A 16,270-nucleotide genomic window follows, 5' to 3' on the forward strand; every position below is an offset into this window, starting at 1 on the left:
TCCCCCTTTCTCCCCCTCTACCTTTCCCCACTCCCTTTTTCACCTTCCCCATATCATCCTTCAAACCTTTCTCCTGTTTTCCTCTTTTTCACTCCCTTCGCCTAAGCTCCCTATTCCAATCCTACCCCTCCTGCTTCCTCTCCCTCCCTCTTCCAATTGCCTTCCTATCCTTTCCCTTTTATCACTCTCCTCTCTTCCCCTTCTGTCTCCATCCACAACTCTCCCTTCCCCTTTCCCTTCCCCTTCCACTTCTCAACTCTCTATTTATCCCCTTGATTAATTTCACTGCCTCCTCTCTCACTTTCCCTCAAGGCCACTTCCCTCCCCCTTCTCTCACACCACATACATACTATTTTCCTATCCCTCCATCCCTCTACAGTTCTAGCCTTCCTTCCCTCCCCCCCCCTCATCTCCCTCCCCTTGTAATTTTCAGTAGCCTCGATACAGGGAGTTCTTTAAAATTCCCCCCCCCTCTCTCTCTCTCTCTCTCTCTCTCTCTCAGATTGTACTAAAGGGGTTTATGTTCAGTTTCTTATCTTGTCACTTTTTAATATTCACACTAATTGGATTTTAAGGTGTTTAGTGTTTGCATGAGTGAAGATAAATGTATATAGAAACAGTTCTGTGCACAGGTTAAGCAGTGTTTATGGTTATCCCTCCTCTTCTCTGATGTGCTGGGTGAGTCAAAGCAACGAAATGCAAGGTGTGTACACTTGTGCCATACAGCCTCAGGTGTATGTAAAAGGTGTATGCTTAAGTATTTATCGCACTGGTTTTTCTTGTTGCTTCTGTTCCTGTTATAATGTAAAATATATAATTGAAACCTTTACTATCTACACATTAAAAGCCTGAATTGGTCACCCATAGGGCGGATTTTAGGGATACGCCTTCCTGGCATGACCAGGAGTGATCTCTCTTTACAGGAATAAAACTGACGTAGCCTAGAAGAACCTGAGAGATCTCTTGTCAGAACTAAATCATGAATAGTATCTCCAAAAAGCATTTGTGCGATAGGACAGTTGTTTGGTACACGCTTTCTGACATTACATAAATCAGTCTCTGCTGAACCAAGATCAAAATAACACCAGGTCAACGCATACGCACATTTTCGTTAGATCAATCAGAGGATTTTTCTCTATCTCGCTCTCTCTGGTTTTCTGTTTATAATTCAGCGGGAACTATACTATTTGTGATGTAGGATTCAACTCTCTCTCTCTCTCTCTCTCTCTCTCTCTCTCTATATATATATATATATATATATATATATATATATATATATATATATATATATATATATATATATATTGTTACGGAACAGAGAAAGATAATGTACACTTTAAGTGAGAATACTAAAAATCACTACTGTCCCGTAAAGTTCCAGGTTCAAAACAAAAGAGTTAGGTAAAATTACAAGTTAAAGTTTAATGCTCAAACTAACAACAAAACATTCAGGACTCATAAGGATAATGTAATGGCAAAAAACAGGTTAAATATATGGTTAACTGCAATAGCCTCTATTAACGTGAAATTAGCAAGAGTAAATTTACCTAAGTCAGCCCTGATAAAATGAAAATACACTGGGTGATGCTCAGTTAATGCAAAATAAATTATTACAGATACAAAATAGTATTAAAACTGGCTGACAAAATGAATTCTACATAAATTTCAAAAACCTCACTAGGCCTACAAATCAACACCTTATGCTATACAGTACAAGGAAAAAAATGCAATAACAGTTATACTCAAATTACACAGCTGCTAGATGGTTGGAGACTTCCGGAGCACTCACAACAATAACTGTACAGGGGAGGACAGAGATGTGAACAAAATGAGGAGTAGATCTAAGTGGCAATGATGCAGAGACTGAGCTCATTATATAGGGGCCGGCAGAGCTTGATACAACTTGTAAGAAGGACGCACAAATGAAGCCATGGGGACAAAGAGTTGACAATCCCGCTCTGAACAACAGAAAGGACGACTTACTCTACTATAACGGTAGAAGGGGGGAACTGAGGCAGAACACGCTCGTGATCAAACATGCAGCATACTGTGCGTTAAAATTACACAAAGGATGATGAAATCATAGGCTATGTAACACCTCCCCACAAAGAAAAAGAAATTTACAAAGGAAATTTCTTATTACTCTAAAACAATCTGTCTAAAGTCTAGATAAGCAATCTGCAATGACATTTTCTTTCCCCTTGACATGTTGTATGTCTAATGAATACTCCTGAAGAAGTAGACTCCATCTTGTCAATCTCTGATTTTTATCTTTAAACTTACTAAGGAATTTCAGTGGGTTATGATCGGTATAAATGACTATGGGGTCAAAACCAGAACACAAATAAAATGAAAAATGCTGTAAACCCAAAATCAAGGCCAAAAGCTCTTTCTCAATAGTTGAGTAGTTCTTTTGAGGTGGAGTGAACTTCTTATTGTAATAAGATACAGGGTGTTCAATACCCTGATCATCCTCTTGCAGCAAAACAGCCCCAGCTCCTGTATCACTTGCATCAACAGCCATCTCAAAGGGCTTAGCAAAATTTGGAGTAGCGAGCACTGGCTGACTTAATAGAATAGCTTTAAGTTTGTTGAAAGAGGATTCACAGTTATCGGTCCAGACAAATTTAACTCCCTTTTTCAGTAGGTCTGTAAGTGGTGATACAAGAATAGAAAAGTTAAGAACAAATCTCCTGTAATAACCTACCATTCCCAAAAATCTTTGTAGCTCTTTCCTACTTTTAGGTCTGGGAAGATCACTTATAACCTGAACCTTAGCTGCTGGTGGTGCAACATGTCCATCACCAATTACGTACCCAAGGTACTGAACTTTAGCTTGACCAAACTCACACTTTGATAAATTAGCTACAAGATTAGCATGAACCAAACGCTCAAGAAATTTACTGACATGGCATAGGTGATCTTTCCAGTTGTCACTGAAGATTAATACATCATCAATATAAACAACACACCCTGCCAAACCCTCTGTTACAACATTCATGAGCTTCTGAAATGTGGCTGGTGCATTCTTCATACCATATGGCATTACCGAACATGCAAAAGTCTTTCCTAGTGTTACAAAACATGAGATCTCCCTAGCACGTTCAGTCATAGGTACTTGCCAGTATCCCTTTAACAAATCAAACTTACTTATGTACCTAGCCTTTCCGATCTTGTCTCTGCAATCTTCCACGCGAGGGAGAGGGTAAGTGTCTGTTTTGGTTATCTGATTAACACGTCTGTAGTCGATGCAAAGCCGCTGTGACCCACCTGGCTTAGGGACTAGAGTGACAGGAGAACTCCACTCGCTCTGACAGGGCTCAGTCATCTTGTGGTCCAACAGGTAGCCAAGCTCCTTCTGGATGAGAGGAACTTTCACTGGGTTCACACGGTAAGGAGGCAATTTAATTGGCTTTGCGTCTCCAACATCGACATCATGCATCAACACAGTGGTTCTTCCTGGAGTGGCACGGAACAATTGTGGGTACTCCTGCAGTAATGCCGAAAACTCCTGCCTTTCCTCGGGAGGTAGATGAGAAAGCTTAGTCTGGAGATCATTCATGATATCAGGATTCTTCCCCAAACTATCACTCAGGCTCATACTGCATGGGAGAACTTCACTTGCAGACTCGGGTGGAACAGCTACAGTGCAGACTGGATTATTTTCGTCCCTCCTGTGATATAACTTTAGCTTGTTGATGTGACATAGTTGCTTGTTCTTTCTACGATCTGGTGTGGCGATGACATAGTTGACATCACTGAGTTTCTTCTCCACGAAATAAGGACCACTAAACTTGGCTTGAAGAGGTTGCCCATGAACTGGTAGCAGAATCAAAACCTGATCTGGCTGAAAGTGGCGTAGCCTGGACTTCTTATCATACCAAGTCTTCATCTTCTCCTGAGCAGCTCCTAAATTCTCTCTCGCCAGCTGTAAAGCAGTGGACAGTCGTTCTTTGAACTTCATCACATACTCCAGCAGGTTGACGTGATCTTCCTCCGACAGCCAGCATTCCTTGAGTAGCTTAAGGGGTCCTCTTACTTCATGGCCAAACAGTAGTTCAAAAGGTGAGAAGCCCAGTGATTCATTTGGAGATTCTCTTGCGGCAAACACAACGAATGGAAGACCTTTATCCCAGTCTTTCTGATGTTCCAAACAGTATTTCTTGAGCATCGATTTGAGTGTTTGATGATATCTCTCCAACGCTCCTTCAGTCTGGGGATGGTAAGCTGAAGACGTGATCTGGGTGATGCCCAACTCTTTCAGAGACTGCTTGAAAACATTTGACATGAAATTACTTCCCCGGTCTGACTGTACCTCCTTGGGCAGACCAAACTTTGTGAAGAACCCTAGCATTTCCTTAACCACGTTCTTTGCTGAGATATTTCTAAGTGGAATGGCTTCAGGATAACGAGTAGCCATATCAATCAGGGTCAACACATAAGAAAATCCTGAAGAAGTTTTAGGAAGAGGGCCCACAATATCCACCAACACACGGGTGAATGGCGCCTCAAAAGGAGGAATGGGAACTAGAGGTGCAACCTTTTCGGTCTGATTACACTTCCCCACAACTTGACAGGTGTGACAAGACTTACAATACCAGGAAACATCCCTGAAGATACCTGGCCAGTAGAAGTGTTTCAAAATGCGTGCCACAGTCTTCCTCACTCCAAGGTGTCCTGCCAAACTGGAATCATGAGCCACTCTAATGATATCCTGCCTACAAACACGAGGGATGACAACTTGATGTACAACCTCCCATTCACAGTCGGCTGATGCTGTTGGGGGTCTCCACTTCCTCATAAGTACTCCTGACTTTATATAATAACAAGTAGAAGCACCGGCTGACTCTTCCTCACTGCAAGCAGAGTTAGCTAGACCTTTCAACTCAGGGTCAGCAAGCTGCAACTCAACCAACTCTTGACGAGACAAATTATCAACACTACGGGGTACTGCCTCATCTGGTGAGTGGTCCAAATTAGCAAGAAAAGTGTCAGCTAGAATAACATCATCATCATCATTATCCTCTAAATCACCAGTAACTTTAGACTTAGCCCTAGTGACAGCACATGCAGGGAACACATCAGGGACATCACAATCCTGGGACGCAGCCACTGGCTCACCAGACAACTGAGGAGCTGGACACACTTGACTTCCACCAATATCATTTCCAAGTAAGAAAGTTACACCTGACATTGGGAGTGTCTCAACCAACCCAACCATAACGGAACCATTAACAAAACCAGATCTAAATTCACTCTGCACAGAGGGACAGAGAAGTAATTATTCCCTACACCTTGTAAGATTACAGTTTCATCAGAGTAATTAACATTAGAGCCTAGAACACTGGTCAGCATAAGGGATTGGCAAGCACCTGTATCACGATATATTTGAACTGATTTCCTGTCATTACTGTCCAGAGGACTGACAAAACCATCAGACAGGAAATTATCACATGAACTCTTGAGAGTGTCACCCACGTTACTGCTCAAAAGAGGAGCTCCATCATGAGAATTTAAGTTACCCCTCAAAGCAGGTTCAGTTAACTCAGTTAAAGAATTCTGGGAACTCTCAAGAGTGGACACTAGACCAATTGACTGAATATTTAAAGACTCCTTTTTGTTCACATCATGCTGTCTCCTGAAACATTTCTCCGTAGTATGACCAAGCTTACTACAATAAGTACATTTACTTTTCTGAAATCTAGAGGTGAAGCTGGTATTTACTTCCTGAGAAACATCATCTTTATTCTCTTTCCTGTTACCTGTACTCTGAGTAGAGGCAACGTACTTACTCTCAGCTTTCCCTTTTTCTTTAGAATATCTCTTGTGAGTGAGAACATATTCATCAGCTAAAACTGCATCATCAGACAAATTATCTATTCTTTTCTCATCAAGATATAGGCTTACATCTTTATAAATACACCTTTTGAAGTCCTCCAGCAAAATCATCTGCTTAAATTTACCAAAATCAGAATCCACATTCTTAGAATTTAACCACTGCTCTAACAGATCTTCTTTGATTTTTGCATACTCAACATGGGATTGCTTATCTTGCTTGTAAGTTGTCCTAAATTTTACTCTATAAGCTTCAGGAACAAGCTCATAGGCCTTAAAAATCAAGCTCTTAACTACATTATAATTATCAGATTGATCCGGAGGCAAAGATGCATAAGTTACTTGAGCTTTACCGGTGAGAACAGTTTGAAGGAGTACTGGCCAATACTCCTTGGGCCAATTATAACCTGTAGCTACCCTCTCAAACAACTGAAAATACTTTGTTAAAAAAGATTCATTAAAAGGAGGGACAAGTTTAACATTTTTAGCCACATCAAAATCATCAGAGCTAGATGATCCAGTTCCACCTTGTTTCATGCGATACTCATGGTCTGCCTGAATCCTAGCAAGTTCAACTTGTGCGTGAAACTCCGCCTCCTTAACATCAGCCTCCTTAGCACGTGCTTGAAATTCAGCTTCCTTCACACGAGCCTCCTGCAGGGCTAGCTGTAACTTAGCTAATTCAATCTGCGTTTGCTCATTTAGAGGAGTTACATTAAACAAGCTTTCATTAATCATGTCAACAAATTGATCTTTAGAATGATGAGAGCGAACAGCAATTCCCAATTGTTGAGCAACAAGCTTAAGTTCATTCTTTGTTCTGTTTTCTACATCACACACTGTTTGCACATTTGACAAAAAATCTTTGGCTTCATCAAGTGTAGTAATAGTAGACATCATGAATAAGTAACAGTCACAAAATATCAAGGAATATCCTTATGATAATATCCTGAATATCCTGGCGAGGTCGCCAAATTTTTGTTACGGAACAGAGAAAGATAATGTACACTTTAAGTGAGAATACTAAAAATCACTACTGTCCCGTAAAGTTCCAGGTTCAAAACAAAAGAGTTAGGTAAAATTACAAGTTAAAGTTTAATGCTCAAACTAACAACAAAACATTCAGGACTCATAAGGATAATGTAATGGCAAAAAACAGGTTAAATATATGGTTAACTGCAATAGCCTCTATTAACATGAAATTAGCAAGAGTAAATTTACCTAAGTCAGCCCTGATAAAATGAAAATACACTGGGTGATGCTCAGTTAATGCAAAATAAATTATTACAGATACAAAATAGTATTAAAACTGGTTGACAAAATGAATCCTACGTAAATTACAAAAACCTCACTAGGCCTACAGATCAACACCTTATGCTATACAGTACAAGGAAAAAAATGCAATAACAGTTATACTCATTTTACACAGCTGCTAGATGGTTGGAGACTTCCGGAGCACTCACAACAATAACTGTACAGGGGAGGACAGAGATGTGAACAAAATGAGGAGTAGATCTAAGTGGTAATGATGCAGAGACTGAGCTCATTATATAGGGGCCGGCAGAGCTTGATACAACTTGTAAGAAGGACGCGCAAATGAAGCCATGGGGACAAAGAGTTGACAATCCTGCTCTGAACAACAGAAAGGACGACTTACTCTACTATAACGGTAGAAGGGGGGAACTGAGGCAGAACACGCTCGTGATCAAACATGCAGCATACTGTGCGTTAAAATTACACAAAGGATGATGAAATCATAGGCTATGTAACAATATATATATATATATATATATATATATATATATATATATATATATATATATATAATAGCCTAACTCCATCTTCCAATCTCCTTGATTATCTTCCTTTGTTCTTTTCAGTTACTAAGTAAGCATAAGAGATTACACTTTACTCGATTTGCCATACCCTGATTTGACGGATTTCTGATTTGCCTGTGATTTGGAGAGCGAAAAAGAGGCTGTATGACTCCTCCACTGAAGGACCATAAAGATGTGTATGTCTCTTTAATCATCCTCCTCCTCACCCTCTTGGCCACCCTCCATGAAGGGAGAAGGGACGCATGTTTGATAGTTCTCAGCATATATATCCAATTTTTCTTTTAATTCTTTCATTCACACACACACACACACAAGGTAGGGAAGGAGGAATGGGAGATAAGAAGGTATGAGAGAGAGAGAGAGAGTTGATGATTCTACACACACACACACACACAAACACACACACACACACACACACACACACACACAAGGGGGATGCAAGTACATTAGGGCAAAAGTTGGGGGAGCCTTGTGTCTGTTGGGGGGGGGGGCGCATTTGCAGTTGTCGGACCGGCCTTCCCCCCATTTAATACTTATACACTTATCTTCCCTACTCAAATTTGTATTACAATGGGAAATTACCTGTAGAACCTCATTTTTTGATGGGAGGGGGGTAGAATGACGTAGTTTTTTTTTTTTTTTTCATCCTCTGGCATTTCCAAGATATTGCCTTTTGACACACACACACACACACACACACACACACACACACACACACACACACACACACACACACACACACACACACACACACACACACACACACACACACACACACACACACACACACACACACACACACACACACACACACACACACACACACACACACACACACACACACACACACACACACACACACACACACACACACACACACACACACACATGGTTATCATCGACTATTCATATTTTAGTAAGGCAAAATTAGGTAGGCTATATGGCAGGTACACTGTAATAGTAATACCATAACAAGGGCATAGGCTAGCCAAAAAAATGAATGGGGAGGGGGGGAAAAGAAGTATACCCGCGGCGGAGGACGCACTGTCAGCCAGCCCATACGGTTTCCTATGACTAACTGATACGTTGCTTGCCTCTGCGCCTTTTATACGTCCTCCGCTACCCGTCACCTGCGCACAACAAGCCAAAATGAGTCGAGAAATGCGTTGACCTGGTGTTTATTCGATCTTGTGCTGAACTAGCTCGACTCCATGGACGAGAAATAATGTGAGAGGACTAAACTGACAGAAACAGGTTTTGACCAATGGCACTAAGCTGACACGAACTGACCTCACTGGGCATGATGGAACCTTTAATGATAATAATGATCATGGCTGGATCTAACTGGACCTAATGAACGTAGATGACCCTGAATGGCGTTGGAAGGTCCTGACCTGATTTGTAAATAAATCTGAAATACTTTTTATTGCTCTGACTAAACTGGGCTGGACGTGAAGGGTCTGCATGGATTTGAAGTGATCTGAATGAACCCAGTTGCATTTGCATGGAAGTAACTAGATTTTAATGGCTCCCAGCTAACTTGTGCTGATTTTTTTTTTTTTTAGCGAGGAAGAAGGAACCAAAGGCCGCGAGCCAGCAATTGTTGTTCCTTTAAAGAGAAAAAGAAAATACAAGAGAGAGCCAAATTCAAGATTCGATCATTTCGAGATGCCTGGACACAAAGCGTTTGAAAGACTGGAGATCAGAGGAAGCAGGAAATACAGACAGAAGGAGACAGTTCCAGAGCTGACCTGTTGTATAAATGAAGGACTGGGAGTAACGGTTCACGCTTGCATTAGAAGATAGACAGATAATGAATGATAGTTTGCTCCTAGACGGGTGCTAAGCTCCCGTCGTAAAGGTGGAGGAATGCATGCAGACAGTTCAGAGCAGCAGTGACCATTGAAGTAGCGATAGAAAAGAGATAAAGATGCAACAGTGCGACGAAGAGACAGAGGTTGAAGGGAGTCAGTACGAGGAGGAGAGTTAATGAGACGAAAAGCCTTTGACTTCACTCTATTGAGAAGAGCGGTATGTGGGGAACCTCCCCACACGTGAGAGTTGTATTCCACACAGGGGCGGATAAAACCCCTGTATTGAGTCAACAACTGTGCAGGGGTAAAGATGGAATGGAGTCGGCTTAGCACACATAATCTCTTGGAAGCAGATTTTCCAAGAGATGTAATATGATCTTTCCAAGATAAGTCCCGAGTAAATGAAACCCCAAGCATGTTGAAGGATGATGCAGGATTAATCTATCTATCTCTCTATCTATAGCCCGACGCCCTAATCTCGCAAAGGGTGGCCGCAGACAAAACGCCTCCAAGTCGCTCTGTCACCCACCATTTGACTACCCTCCCCCGAACTCACCCCCCCCTCCCTCATATACCTCTCAACTCCATCCCTCCACCTCATCCTCGGTCTACCTCTCCCTCTCACTCCCTCCACCTCACCTACATACACCCTCTTAGTCAGTCTTTCATTCTCCATTCTCTTCACATGTCCAAACCACCTCAGTGTATTTCTCCTAATCTTCTCAACCACATCCACATCCACCCCACAGCGTTCCTTCACTTCTTCATTCGTCAACCTGTCCCTCCACGTCACTCCACATGCTCCTCTCAAGGATTAAGCTGAATATTATTACTCGTAAACATTAGTGGGTATACCTATGGAAGATTTTGTCGGGTTGATTGGTGTAAGAACTGAGTCTCAGATGCATTAAAAACAACCAGATTATTTTTACCCCAGTCTGAGATACGAGCCAAGTGAGACATTAGGTGTGCCATAGCCTCATCCCTTGTTTGTTGAAGTAACTGCTGAGATGGACGTTGCAGGAACCGAATGGAAAGGTGAAGGGTGGAGTCATCAGCATAAGAGTGGATAGGGTTACATGTACAGCTTAGAAGGTCATTGATGAATAAAAGGAAGAGTTGGTGACAGGACAGAGCCCAGAGGAAACCACTGTTGATAGATCTAGGAGAAGAATGATGGCCATCTACAACAGCGGCTATAGAACGACCAGAAGGGAAGCTAGAGATGATGGCACAGATAGAAGGATAGAAACCGTAAGAGGGCAGTTTGGATATAAAAGATTTATGTCAGACTCAATCGAAAACCATAGAGATGTCAAGTGTAATGGCGAAGCTTTCGCCAAAGTCCCGAAAGGAGGATGATCAGGAGTCTGAAAGGTAGGTGAGAAGATTGGCAGTGGAGCGTCCCTGACGGAACCCATACTGACGATCAGAAAGAAGGTTTTGACAGGAAAGATGCTTTAAAATTTTCCTTTTAAGAATAGACTCGAAAACTTTTGAGATACAGGATGTTAAAGCAATTGGACGATAGTTGGAGGGTTGAGAATGGTCACCCTTCTTTGGGACTGGCTGAATGAGAGCAAACTTCTAGCAAAAAGGAAAGGTACAAGTTGATAGACAAAGGCGAAAGAGTTTGCCTAGGCAGGGTGTAAGCACAGAAGCACAGTATTTAAGAACAACAGGAGGGATTCCATCAGGCCCATATGCCTTATTAGTATTGAGGCAAGTGATGGCAGAAAATACATCAGCTGAAGAAATTTTAATGTCAGCCATGAGGAAGTCTGAGGGGGGAAGTGATGGAGGAACAGCACTGGAATCGTCTAAGGTGCAATTGGAGGAGAAAGTCTGAGTGAAGAGATCTGTTTTATCAGTAGAAAAAATAGCTACAGAGCCATCAGAGTAGAAAAGAGGAGGTAAGGTTTTTGGCAAGGTGCCAGAAGGAGCGGGAAGAATTCGAGTTGGAGAGTTGAGAGCATTTAATATGGATGAAATTATTTATAACAGAGCGAAGAACAGACTTAGCACAATTCTGGGCAGAAACGTATAAAAGATGTGATTCAGGGGAGGGTGGGCTCCAGTACCTTTTATAGGCCCTCTCCTTGTTGTGGACAGCATTAGAACAAGAGTGATTAAACCAAGGCTTTCTTGCATTAGTCAGAGGATATGAGAAAGGAATGTATGCTTCCATGCCCGAGAGAATAACATCCATAATGCGCAAGGCACACCCAAATGGCTTCCGGCCATGGAAGCAATAATCATTTCAGGGAAAATCAAAGAAGTACTGCCTGAGGGCCTCCCAATCCGCAGCTCCAAAGCGTCACAGATGACGTTTCTTTGGAGGGTCTGCAGGCTGTACCAGAGCGATAGGACAGGTTAAGGTGATAAGGTTGTGATCGGAGGAGCCCAATGGAGACAAGAGATTAACAGTGTAAGCACAAGGATTAGTAGTAAGGAAGAGGTCAAGTATGTTGGAGCTCTCTCCAAGGTGGTCAGAGATAAGGGTAGGGTGCTGTACAAGTTGCTCTAGGTCATTAAGGATAGAAAAGGTGTAGGCTAGTTCACGAGGTGGATCAGTGAAAGGAGAGGAGAGCCAAAGGTGGTGGTGAACACTGAAATCTCCTAGAGAAATGGATAGAATGTGTTTCATCGTTGAAGTTAGGTAGTCAAAGAATCTTTGATAGTTAGTAGAATTAGCAGATAGGTAAACAGCACAGATATATTTAGTCAGAATATGACAGGAAAGCCGAAGCCAGAGTGTAGAGAATTCAGAAGAATCGAGTTCAGGAACACGAGAACAAGATAGGTCGCTGCGTACATACTGTATACGCAACATCCACCTTTGGCTTTGAAATGAGTATTGGTAAAGTAGGAGGATACAGAAAAGGGTTTGCTGTCAGTTGCCTCAGACAGCTGCGTCTCTGTCAAGATAAGAAGGTAAAGTTTAGAGAAGAAGTGGTGCTCAACAGAGAGAAAGTTAGAGGAAAGGCTGCAAGTGTTGCAGAAATGAAGAAGAAGAGAGTCAGACAGTGGTTCCAGGCAGCTCGAGTCGTCACCAGGAGAGGGGAGGAAGGTGGGGACATTTATGGTCCCCCCCCCAAGGGACTCCGAGGCCACGTGTAGCGCTGTCATGATTTTTTAGGGAAAGGGTGTGTAGTGTGTACTGTGCATGTAGTTTGGTGTTGATAGTTAGAGAAACTTGTATTGGAGAGCATGCTGGCCTACTCTCTGTGTTACTGAGACACTGAAAAAGTTCAGCAAAGGGGGATGGTCGGGACCTAGTCCCAAGGGCTGATGAAACGGGAGCTCCAGCTCTCCCTGTCATCAGTTCAATCCACCTTGGGAGTACTGCCTGCTCGAATGGCGGTACAATCTACTTCTCTGACCTATGTAACCTGATTGGATTCCTAAATGAATCTGAACTGACCTTAATGGACAAAAATTTAAGAATACCTGAACAGACGTGATGGGCTCTGAACGAGTCAGAATATGAACTTAATAAAGTGACCTAGTAGTAGTTACTGAAACCCCACCCACATCTAAATAAGAACCCTGTGGACTGCAAGCCAAAGGTGTGCCTTTTCCGTGCCCCATTATCCATGCTTCAATCAAACATCCTCTTCTGGGGGATAGGGAGGGTTTTGAGAGACGTATGTAAAACCAGGAAGCTCAACTGTATGGTCATATCGGTGTCACCACGCGAAGGCGTCCCTCTCCAACACCACCGAAAAGAATGAAAACGAAAGTATCTTATGTGATTTGATGGTATGACAGACGCACTTCTTTACTGACATGGGAAGCCCGGACATCCTTTGGTACTAACCCAAGTGTGGCAATATTTGTCTGGGATTATACTGCACCTGGACTATATTCTGACCTGGGATTCCCCCCGTCGAACTTGTCTTCTGTCCCTCTCAGTAACTCCATCTACCTGACCATCCAGCCTTCTTGAGTTATCAGAAGAGGCTGGATGACTCCGTCGCTGATGCCTGTTCAGGATGCAACACAGCACCAATAATATTAATCACATAATGGAAGACTGCATTGCACACAATTGCCTACATCAACAACACATCATATACATTTTGGGAGCTATGTGGGAAAGCCATGTTTCAGCCGCAGCCTTGCTCGGGGACTCTTGTTTTTCGATCAAGTCTAGCATTAATCTTTAATTTCAAAACTGTCCTCTTACTGTTTCTATTCTTCTATCTGTGCATTAATATCTCGCTTCCTTTCTGGTCGTTCTATAGTTGCTGCTGTAGACGACCACCGTTCTTCTCTTAGAGCCCTCAATCGTGGTGTTCCTCAGGGCTCTTTCTTTTGTTCATCAATGATCTTCTAAGCTGTACATAAAACCCTATCCACTCATTCGGATGACTCTTCCCTTCACCTTTCCATTCGCATCCCACAGCGTCCATCTCAGCAGTTACTTCAATAAACAAGGGATGAATCCGTGGCACACCTAACGTCTGACTTAGCTCATATCTCTGATTGGGGTAAAAGTAATCTTGTTGTTTGTAATGGATAAAAAAGCTCAGTTCTTACATCTATCAACCTCACAAAATTTTTCACAGAGTATCCTCTAACTTTCAACAAGATCCAGCTTAATTCTGCATCATCTTTAAACATAATTTGGATTTCATTCTCTTGGGAACGATCTTGGGAAGAACATATTACCTCCCGTAAAATCCTTCTCCAAGAGATTAGGTGCGCTAAGCTGACTCCGTGCCTTCTTTACCCCTGCACAGTTGTTGACTTTATATACGGGTTTTATTCGTCCCTGTGTAGAGTACAACTCATGTGTGGGGAGGCTCCCCACATATAGCTCTTCTCAACAAGGTAGAGTCAAAAGCTTTTCCCCTCATCACCTCTCCTCATTTTACTATCTCCCTTCAACCTCTGTATCTTCGCCGTAATGTTGCATCGTTATCTCTTTTCTTTTGCTACTTCAATGGTCATTGTTCGTCTGAACTGTCTGCTTCCATCTCTCTTCTACTATGACGGGCTCGTAGCACCCGTCTAACAACAAACTCTCATCCCTTTTCTGTCCATATCTCTAATGCAAGAGTTAACCGTTACTCCCAGTCCTTCATGTATGCAACGGGTCAACTCTGCAACTGTCTCCCTCTGTCTTTATTTCCTACTGAATATGATTTCCAGTCTTTCAAACGCAATATGTCCGGGCATCTCGAGATGAACGGTTCTTGAATTTGGCTCTTTTTTTTTCTCTTTCTCTTTTTTTCCCCTAGAGGGAACAATTTACTGGCTCCTCGCCTTTGGTGCCTTCTTCCTTAAAAAAAAAAAAAAAAATACTTATGGCTCAGAATCCTGGTTTTGTAATACAACGTGCCACATTCCCCTCAAAGTTTTCAGATGGATATCAGAAGGCAATAAACAAAATATTTAAATTAAAGTACTTCGAAAGCAACCATAAAGCATGCAGAATGGCAAACCTTATCACATTTAAGGAATCAATTAATTAGCATAAGATACGGTTTGCACTGAGAAACCTTGTGTATTTTTTAACTGAAGTTTGGTGAACACATATGATGAATTATTTCTGGTGAGGGACGTAAGGAACATATTTAACATTATATGATGTTAGGTGTTTAAGTGATAATGATTTTGATGTTATAATATCTCGAATTATGCTTGTTCAAAACCATGAACTTGCTATGAGGTATTATCAGGGCAATTAGAAACAGCATATACATTACTTGGTTGTGTGTGTGTGTGTGTGTGTGTGTGTGTGTGTGTGTGTGTGTGTGTGTGTGTGTGTGGAGTAGTTGTATGAGTATATGCCGGTATGTGTTGTACTTGTATATTAAATATGTACATGTCGTCTATGTTATTGGACCATCGAGGGTATATAAACTTAAGTACTGAATATGTAAAAAGTTGTGTGTTGATCTTTTTATTTAAAAAAGAATTATCTGCCTATCTATCTATCTATCTATCTATAACCAGACGCCATAGCCCCGTAAGGGGTGGTCGTTTATCTCTGAGTTAGTTCCTATACGGGAAGGACCACTAACCCACCGCCAACGCACTTGCTGACACATTGGGAACACCTATGGATTGGTTATATGGTTACTACTCAGCGTTGCAAATAGTTTCTTGACATACAGGAAACCATTCTGCTTGTCACTCAATGTAAAGCCACCTGATAAAGTAAGAAGAGTAATAAAAAAGAAGAGGCTATGAAGCTCAGATTCAGACATGGGACGATTACTCGTAATGCCTCGCAACGCATCCTGTGAACTACTAGTTTTCCCAGAGTGTTACCACCTTTCTTTCCACATCACTTCACCCCTTCCGGTACTTATTTCCGCTGTGTCACTACTTTGGTTTTATTACCTACCATCACTATTGACTAAATGCCAGGGCTGTCTCATACAGGACTGGTGTACTGGTATTAGCGGGAGTGCTTTTCCTCGGCGGTGGGTTTTATGGTAGATCAGTAAGGTCTGTTTTAACGAAATCCAGTTAATATAACTGCTCCCTGCCTCAGCCGGGAATCGAAGTCGCGGTCACCAGGACAGCAGACCACCACCGAAGGCGTTAGTGTCAACCCAGTCTACATAAACAACATACAAGTTATTTTAAACCCCTGAATCAGATGGCATAGTGTACAGATTTATTCGTGCTCTCTCCAGGCGATTTTATTTGACTTTGGGTACACTTCTCGACCTGAGGGGTTAGGTTTAATCCTTCATTACCCCTTCCAGTGCAATGGGTGTTTCTCAGGGTCAGTGAAATCATCTGAAGGTTGCAAGAATAATGTAG

This window comes from Coenobita brevimanus, chromosome 77 (genome assembly GCF_032717465.1).
Source record: "Coenobita brevimanus isolate Jiangsu-jjx chromosome 77, ASM3271746v2, whole genome shotgun sequence".
Lineage (NCBI taxonomy): Eukaryota > Metazoa > Arthropoda > Malacostraca > Decapoda > Coenobitidae > Coenobita > Coenobita brevimanus.